Source organism: Diplotaxodon limnothrissa, linkage group LG20, assembly GCF_057381915.1.
Source record: "Diplotaxodon limnothrissa isolate DT_005_m linkage group LG20, D_limnothrissa_male_GT1.1, whole genome shotgun sequence".
NCBI lineage: Eukaryota > Metazoa > Chordata > Actinopteri > Cichliformes > Cichlidae > Diplotaxodon > Diplotaxodon limnothrissa.
Window position 1 is genome coordinate 37192758 of NC_140615.1, and position 9402 is coordinate 37202159.

Genomic DNA, 9402 nt, shown 5'->3' on the forward strand with positions numbered 1-9402 from the left:
TCCAATTCTTTCTAACCCCCTTTTTCAGCCATCACTATCTGATCCTATATTTCGAGATTGGCATGATAAGGGCATTACATGTTTCAATGATCTATTTTTTGACAATACTTTTGCATCTTTTGCCCAGCTTTCTGAAAAATTTAATCTCCCACGTACACATTTTTTCAGATATTTGCAGACCAGACATTTCCTCCAATCTCAGATTCCAAACTTTCCGGTAGCACCAGCTGCAAGCCCAGGGGATATGCTCCTCACCCTAATCCCAACACGTAAAGGGTTTATCTCTCTTATTTATGACAGGCTGGTGAGCATGAACGGTTCTTCGATAGATCGGATTAAAACGGCCTGGGAACAAGATTTAAATCAGTCCCTGTCTATGGATACATGGGACTTAATACTCAAATTAGTTAATTCCACGTCCCTATGTGCCCGCCACTGTCTTTTACAATTTAAGGTTGTGCATAGGTTCCATCTCTCCAAAGTCAAACTATCCCGTATGTATCCGAACGTTGACCCTACCTGTGATAAGTGTGGGAGTGCGGAGGCTTCCCTTATTCATATGTTCTGGAAGTGCCCTAGCCTCGAAGGATTCTGGAGAGATATATTTCAGACCTTATCCCTACTTGTTGGACACCATATGGATCCTGACCCTTTAGTTGCGCTTTTTGGCACCACTGGAGAGGCTGATGCACGGTTGACCTCGTCACAGCGTTGCATGCTCTCCTTCGCCTCCCTTGTAGCTAGACGTACAATCCTCCTAAGATGGAGGGGTGCCCCTTTGCCCACCCAGGCTCAGTGGCTGAGGGACCTTATGTACTATCTGAGCCTTGAAAAGATCCGGTATGCGATTAGCAACAACAGCGGTAAGTTTTACAAGGTGTGGGGGCAATTCCTGAAATACTTTTCCAGCCTCCAGGCTACAAACCCGACTTCCAGCATTGCTCAGTAAATCCTCCCCCCTTCTTCTTCTTTTTATTTATTTACTTATTTATTTATTTATTTATTGTTAGTCGTTTGTGTGTTTTTCTTATTTTGTTTTTGATTTATCTGTGATGTTGTTTTTATTTGTTTGCTTCTTTTTTCTTGCTTTGTTTGTTTGGTTTTTTCCTTCCTGGTCTGAGGGATAGGGGTTCTAAGTGTTGTGGGTAGGGGATAAACTGCTGGAAGCAATTATAAGACATGTGAGTGTGTCATTAATCTGTATTCTGATATTTCAGTTTTAACAGTCGCTGTGAAACTTGCTTGTTTGGTGTTTGTCAATTCTGCGTGTATTTGCTTTTCTTTGTTGCTTCAACTCAATAAAAATATCTTTGAGAAAAAAAAATAATAATAATGTTGAGAGCCAAATGTAACATAATGCTGCAGTTCATTTCAGCATGCTTCGACTGACAATCAGCGCCCCACAGCACACAGCAGCTGTTTCACTGCGTGACATATTTAATCAACATTTAGAGACCAGACTCACTATCTGCAACACAAAAAGACTCACAACACGACATCACTCATGTGACTGCTGTGTGTTCTTTTAAAGCACTCTCTGTTCATGTGCAAAAACACACATTCTCTGCTTTGACTGTTGAAACGGGTCTGAGCTCATGTGGAGACAGAGTCACGTGACACAAACCAGCTGAAGTCTCTGATGAAACACGAAGTGACAACACTGGAAGTGCAGCGAGAGGAACAGAAGGGCGGGAGGTCAAAGGACAACAGCGATGTGAAGCGGCTCCAGGCTCCAGTGTCATCGTCATCATCGCTTCACACGCACACACAGATGCGACGCGTGACAGCGAGCCGTCTGTCCTGAAGCTGCTTCAGTTTTTATTTCACTCTCGACAAACTTAAAGAAAAGAAGCTGAAATATGTGCAGACAGTGTGAGTCCACAGCGCCGGTGCAGCTCCGCAAAGAGCAGCGATGGAGGGGAAACCAGCGTGACCGCCCATCAATATGAAACAAAGCCTCAAGAAGTACCACACACAAAACTCACAGCCCTGAGCCGCTCGCTTCATTTCACAAACCTGACAACACAGAAGCACAGAGGTGGACAGTGTTCGACTTTTTTAACAACACTTTTTTAAAAAATGAAGCCAGCACAAAAGTGTCAAAAACTGCAGTTCCTCTTATGGCCACTAGAGGCTCCCACAGCAGGTCAGTTCCCACAGACTCGTGGGTTAAATTAGAAGCAGAAATCAAATCTGTGGGTTTGATCCTGCTTTATAACAAACCAACACTGGCATCAGTTTCTTTAATAACTAAATTATTCAGCCTTATTCATGGGCTCGAAGTTAGAGGCGTGGTCGCTTTGACTGACAGGCGGAGCCTCACCGCTGCTAAATGGAGTCACTGTGTTTGTGCCTTTCAGAGCATTTTTAATGGTATCGTCTAACAAAGAATATGGCCGGACACGTCACTCAGACAATCCCACAAGTCTTTACACAGGTTTTGGTTTCTAGAATTTATTTCTAGAATTTGTTTATTAGCAGGTGTCACTTCTGTGTCATGAGCTTAACAGTCAAACCTCTCGTCCAAATATGGCCACTTCTGACTAAAAAACAAAACAAATCATAAATACTTAAAAATGACCCCCCAAAAATCAACAATCAGTGGCCAACATACGATTGAGGCTTCAAACTACACCTGGGAACCATGGAAACCAACGGTGACATCATGGTAGTTACAGACATGTTTTAGAAAGCAGGTCCAGCTACTGAAAGTGTGTCACATGACCAACATTAACCTTAATTATTAATGAGCGTTTTTACACGTAGTTCATTTATGACACAATTACGTCGTTGTTATAACACGAGACTGTGGCTTTATTCTTTACTGCAGCCAAAAATGCTGCAGAAAATGAATCCTACATAATATGCAGATCGATTATTATTTATTACTTTTTAAACTAATCAATTCTTTTAGATGATTGGTTATATTTTTTCCAAAGATCAACGCTGGAGAACCCACGTAGTTGGGTGGCGAGCACCTGTTGCTGCTCTACCGCCTCCTCCTAACACACAACACTCAATTACACAGCGAACACAAAGAAGTGCCACGTGGTGTCCAGAGGTGTGAACACAAATCCGAATGACCTCCTATAACTTGTTCCTGTGGCTCACGCAGCGATGACCTGTGTGGGGTGGAGTCTTTAGCGTTACCCTCTTTAGCCGCACAGCTTCCTCCGTGTTGGCTGGCTGACTTCGATCAATGGGGCTAAACCCCCGATGCCTCCAAACAGGGTGGCTGTGTTTTTCTCTCTTTACCGCTCGCCTTCTTTCACAGCTCGCCGAGCTCAGCAGCCTCATCCGACAGCAGAGACTGCCCTCTGGTGGCTCTGCAGTGCATTACAACGTATTAACTCCGTGCAGCTCCTCTGCACTGACTCCTCCTCCTCAGTTTAGGAGGACAAACGCTGAAAATTGTTTATTTCTGAATACTCTGGTACGCTGTAGTATTTTCTATTTGTTGTTTTGTGAGGACTTACTGGCATTAAATATTAATTCTGCTGAGTGGCGAGCGTAAAACTCGTGTGTGTGTGTGTCCGTTAATATTTAAAGAGTCTGGGTCAGTGAATGTTTACATTCCAGTGGTGGCAAAGTAGCCATAAGCCTCATTTACCCCGTGCTGTGTGTGTGTGTGTGTGTGTGTGTGTGTGTGTGTGTGTGTGTGTGGGCTGAAGTGGTCAGTGTTGGCAGGGACTGTGTTGACAATTATTACGATTTTGGTCTCTGGGTTTCCACCATCTCTCTCACACACACACACACACACACACACACACACACACACACACACACACACACACACACACACACACAGTAGGTGCAGAGGACAGGTTTTAGTGTACTGCTGCTGCTCAACTTTATACTTTGATCTGTTGTCTTTAGTAATCAGTGCGCTCAAAGATAAAGCAAAACTGTCGATTATCTCAAAACCAAAAGTTCTATAAACAAATATCTGACATCTTTCTAAGGAACTAAAGAAATAATATCTCAATCGCTCATCACATTTTATTGCATAATTTCCCCCCAAAACATCACAACTGTGTCAGTCTTCCGGCCTTTTCAATCTGGATCACCGTCTCTGACTCCTGATGATTGTCATTGGCTCATTTTTGCCACGGCTCCAAATTGTTGTATTACAGCATAATTAACTAAAACTGCAGGGACGATCTCGGCTCTCTTGGCCAGACAACAATATTGAATTCTTAAAGATCTGCCCCAAAGGTTTTCACCAGGCAGGAAGTACTGGAGCATAAACAGGGAGGTGTTTCAGGGCCAACTGTTGGGCGGGGCTTAGTACTGACGGGGAACAGTTCATTTTTCTAATTCAGCAAAAAACAGAATTCCAACCCAACAAACAGCAAAGCCGACAAAAGGACTGATCGCAACAACCTTTTCCACCAGGTTCACGCAAAGTATTCATTCTGAAACTGGTCCATGCACAGGTGCAGAGGAGGACGTCTGATTTCACTCATGAGAGTGAGAGAGATGAATGTTTGGAGCATTTGTGGCGAGTCTTCCAGGGTCAGTCAGCAGTGAAAGTTTTTGCTTAGATGGTTCGAAGGGGAGAAATATAAAAAGTGTTTCATTGTGAGCTTAATTTCCAATCAGTTGCTGGTCGCCCGTGGCTGGAACATGTTACCTTTCAAATAAAGCCTCAAACACAGCGTCACAGTTTTTCCTACTAAAAGCTTTTGCGTCCCCTGACCCTGAACGCTCCATCAGTGACCTGCTGGGTGTTATTGGAGGCTCGTGGTTATCTGGGAGCCCCACACCGACCTTCTGATGTAATTTACATCACTCACACACACAACAACAGGTTAACACACACATGTAGTCAAAACACAGGTGCTACGCAGCATCATTATCATGAAGTCATGTACAAAACAGTTCGTTTCATCTTAATGAGCCGTTCAGTCTCCAATAGTTATCCAGGTCTGCAGTGTCGTCCAATCACAGCGTGTGAATATTTATAGTGTCTGCACTTTATTAGTGTAGCTGTATAAAACAATTACAAGTTTGTGCAGCACTGACTCGTTTCATGAGTTCAGCATAATTACACAACAAAGTCACCGTTTTCCACCCGGAGCTTTTGAAAGAGCTCAGTTATTGTTACTGGATTCATGGAGTCTCACATAACTCAGCACGGTGTGTGTGTCACGTCTCAGTTCACTGTAGTTGTTGCACACTTCTTGTGTTTTTATGGTTTCTATTGGTCTGAGTTGCTCTTTACAGCCTCTTTTCACGGTTTATATTCCCCATGAAGCCCTTTGTTACTTACTTAGGTAAAGTGGAGCATAAAAAATATGATTATAATAAAAACAGAGCTGGGTGGAACAGCTTTCCTCCCTTCCTTCCTTTTTCCTCTTTCCCTCCCTCCATTCATCTACCTCTTCTTTCTGTCTTTCCTCCCTCTCCGTCTATCCTGACTGGCCTCAGTGTTGCGCAGCTATAACACACTCCCACGTGTTCAGCAATCAGGAAGCAATAAATAAATGCGCACACACACACACACACACACACACACACACACTTTGAAAAAGGTGGGAAAGCACGTGAAACACAGTTGCAAACAAGTCTAAGTACAGGATGGCCTCAAAACTAATGCAAGGAACACATCGGTAAAGTGGAGCAACACACACACACACACACACACACACACACACACACACATTAACAAAGCTGCTCTGACTAACAGCTCTGACCACAGAAAGTGACACACAGTGAAGTAGAGCAGAACTGAAGACACACACACACACACACACACACACACACACAGGCGCTCCTGCAGAAGCATGAAGACAGTGCTGTACCTCCTCCTCCTCCTCCTGCGGCTGCGTCGCCTCCTTCAGGAACTCCTCACTGTCAGCAGGTGTTCTCCCCTCTGACCCCTCCGGCAGGAAGGGGAGGAAGGCTGGGTTCACACCGCCACCTCCATAACTCCCCTTAGTTTCGGAAATCCATAAAATAATGTTTTTTAAACTTGCGCTCACACCGGCATGTGCTCCTGTGTGTCTGGAGAGGAAGAGTGAGTTTGTGAGCCGAGGCAGAGGAGGAGGTAAAAGTCTCCCTCTCTTCCTTTTTTTCTTGATTTGTTCCACAGCCACGCTCACGAGCTCCCCTCCCTCCCTGTCTGCATCCGAGTGTGTCTAACGGCGGTGCTGCAGCCGCCGAGCCGCCGCTGGTGAAGCCATCTGTTGCAACACGTCTGCCTGCTTCCTCCACTTTCACTCTGCCTCGCGGAGACGGAGAGAGAGAGGAGGGGGCGGGACTTTGCCCTGTTTCTGAACCAATGGGGAGGCGCACAGATCCCTCACCCTGACTGGAAGGGGAGGACCAGCAGCAGAGAGGACAGAATGAAATAAATACAGGAGGGAAGGAGAAATACAAGAGGCAAATATCCACGCACACACACACGCAGAGAGGGGAGGTGGCCCAAGAAGGGAAACGCAGAGACGCAGACGTGACAGTATGAGGCCAAAAATATGCAGACAATGCTTTAGTGTCCTCTCAGTTTCGATGAAGGGAGGAAGTCCTGGGTTACAGAGACAGCTAGCAACTTTTTTAGACACCTGGGCAAAGTTGCATGAAAGCTACAATTTCATAAAACTGTACAAAAGTCAAAAGCGTGCCGTGTTCTCTGGTGTCCGTCCGGGTTAAAGATGTGTGAGCGACAGACAGCCTGCTGTCCAAACTGCTGCAGAGCTGCACAGTTTGAATGAAAGGAGCATGTGGTCAGAGGGGGGTGTAGGGTCAGAGCGGAGGTATTTGGGCCTGTGTTGCTGAAATTGTTACCAGCAGTGACAGATAAACGTTTGTCTGTTTCCAGTGCACTGATATCACAGTTTAACCACAGACTGTATATAAATGATGGATTTACTGCTGATTTGTTTTAGCCACACGTGACCAGAGGGCAGAGCTAGCTAGCCTGGTTAGCGTGCTGCATTCATGAACTTTACAGGTGTGAAGCCCAGACACGCGAATCTGCTGACTAAACAGATTAATAAAATCCTAGAATTTGCAAGAGAAAGCCACATTAGTTTTCACAGAACTCTATTAAAATATTCCAAAAGGCATCAACACCACAAACACAGTGGAGAGCTTCAGGCTACAGACTGTGTAGGGAATGATTTGAGTTCACGCGTGCATTATTGCTGCAAGATGAGAGGTTACAAACAAGATTTACAGGAGCTTAAATTTGGCGTCAGTGAGGAGAAGCTGAAAAAAAAGTATACGACTGCACTTTAACTCCTTTTCAGATCTATGCAAACTAGAAATAGTTACTACTTTGGCATCTATCAGTATCACATAAACGAGGAGCCGGCGTGTCTATTTAGATACCAGACTATCAGTGGACTTTGTACAGGTGCAACATTCAGATGTCCCCATACTTTGGCCATGGAGTACAAGGTAGAGAGAGATTTGAAGCAAGAGAAGAAGAGCAGGGGAAAAGAGTGAAGCGATGGAGAGAGAACAAAGAGGGAGGGAGGGATGAAGAGGAGGTAGAGTGCAGATTGTAATGGAGCTGTTGGCAGAGCTCCTGGCTGTTCATGGGTATTCATGTAGCTGGTGGCTTCAGTTAAATGGAGCGAACAGAGAGAGAGAGAGGGGGGGGGGGTGCTGAGTTTCAACTGAACAAGAAGTCTACTTATGCCCTTTCCAAGGAGCACCGTGCAAACACTTGCAGACATATTAAATGGTGAATTCAGATCCATTCAATTAAATTAAATGTCACAGCGACTCGACACGTCCAACGGGCTTATGAATCCAGCAGGTAAAGGCATCGCAGACAGATAAGATAAGATAAGATAGAACTTTATTAATCCCTCGGGTGGGTTCCTCTGGGAAATTCGACTTCCAAAAAAAGCACAGCAACGACCAAAGTTACAGTTACAGAACTGTTATATATATATATATACACACACACACACACACACACACACACACACACACACACACACACACACATAAATACAGAGACAAATATAAATAAAATATACAAAGGGGATAAATAGAATAAATAGGAATAAAAAATAAAAATACAAGTGAATTGCACATTTCAAGTATTGAGTCTATTGCACTGTTGACTATTTACAAAAAGTATTGCACAAGGTATTGCACAGTGAGGTGAAGAGGCACTACAGCTTAGTTGTCCCCCCCTCCTTTGTCCTCCTGTTTCCCCTCCCTCTCCCCTCCAGAGAGGAGTTAAACAGTCTGATGGCGTGTGGGACAAAGGAGTTTTTAAGTCTGTTAGTTCTTGTCTTGGGGAGAAGCAACCTGTCACTGAACAGACTCTTCTGGTTGTTAATGGCCGTGTGCAGAGGATGCCCAGCATTGTTCATAATGTCCATCAGTTTCTTTAGTGTCCTTTTCTCTGCCACTGTCACCAGAGTGTCCAGCTTCATGCCGACCACAGAGCTAGCCTTCCTGATCAGTTTCTCCAGCCTGGATGAGTCCTTCTTTGCTGTGCTGCTCCCCCAGCACACCACAGCATAGAAAAGTACTCCAGCAACCACTGACTGGTAAAACATCCTCAGGAGCTTCCTGCAGATGTTAAAAGACCTCAGCCTCCTGAGGAAGTACAGTCGGCTTTGGGCTTTTTTATACAGGTGCTCTGTGTTGCATGACCAGTCCAGTTTATTGTCCACCCACAGCCCGAGGTACTTGTACTTGTTGACCACCTCCACCTCCTCCCCCTCTATCTGAACCGGCAGTGGACCTTCTCTGGACCTCCCGAAGTCCACAACCAGTTCCTTAGTCTTTGAGGTGTTGAGTTGCAGGTGGTTTGTGTGACTCCATGCGACAAAGTTCCTCACCAGACTTCTGTACTCCTCTTCCTGATCATCCCAGATACACCCCATGATGGCCGTGTCATCTGCAAATTTCTGAATATGGCATAATTCAGAGTTGTAGCAGAAGTCAGAGGTGTACAGGGTGAAGAGAAGAGGGGACAGCACAGTTCCCTGTGGTGCTCCTGTGCTGCTGACCACAGTGTCAGACGTGATGTCCTTCAGCCTGACGTACTGTGGTCTGTCGGTGAGGTAGTCGGAGATCCAAGCCACCAGGCAGGGGTCCACCTCCATCCTGTTCAGTTTTTCCTGAAGCATACAGGGCCGGATGGTATTAAAGGCACTGGAAAAGTCAAGAAACAGGATCCTGACTGTGCCTTTTCCCCCATCCAGGTGTGAGTGGGCTCTGTGTAGGAGGTACAGGATGGCATCCTCCACTCCGACACCCACCTTGTATGCAAACTGTAGTGGGTCCTGGGCCTGTTGTACCTGTGGTCGGAGGAGGTTGAGGAAGAGCCGCTCTAGAGTCTTCATAAGATGTGACGTCAGAACGTGCAGTGAAGACCTGCAGACGGTGCAGTCTCCAGCAGGGCCACAGCAGGTTTACTGAGTGCAATTTCTA

The 9402-nt window shown here is 45.4% G+C and overlaps 1 protein-coding gene across 3 annotated transcripts in view; it reads right to left on the reverse strand.

The window, feature by feature from the left end:
- The window catches only part of sulf2b (sulfatase 2b), a 111939-nt gene extending 105738 nt beyond the window's left edge, over positions 1 to 6201 (reverse strand). For all 3 annotated transcript variants that reach the window (XM_085343885.1, XM_085343889.1, XM_085343884.1), the window contains exon 1: positions 5805 to 6201. The gene's annotated coding sequence lies outside the window, so the exon portion shown is untranslated. The remainder of the gene's footprint in view (positions 1 to 5804) is intronic.
- Positions 6202 to 9402: the final 3201 nt, after the last annotated feature.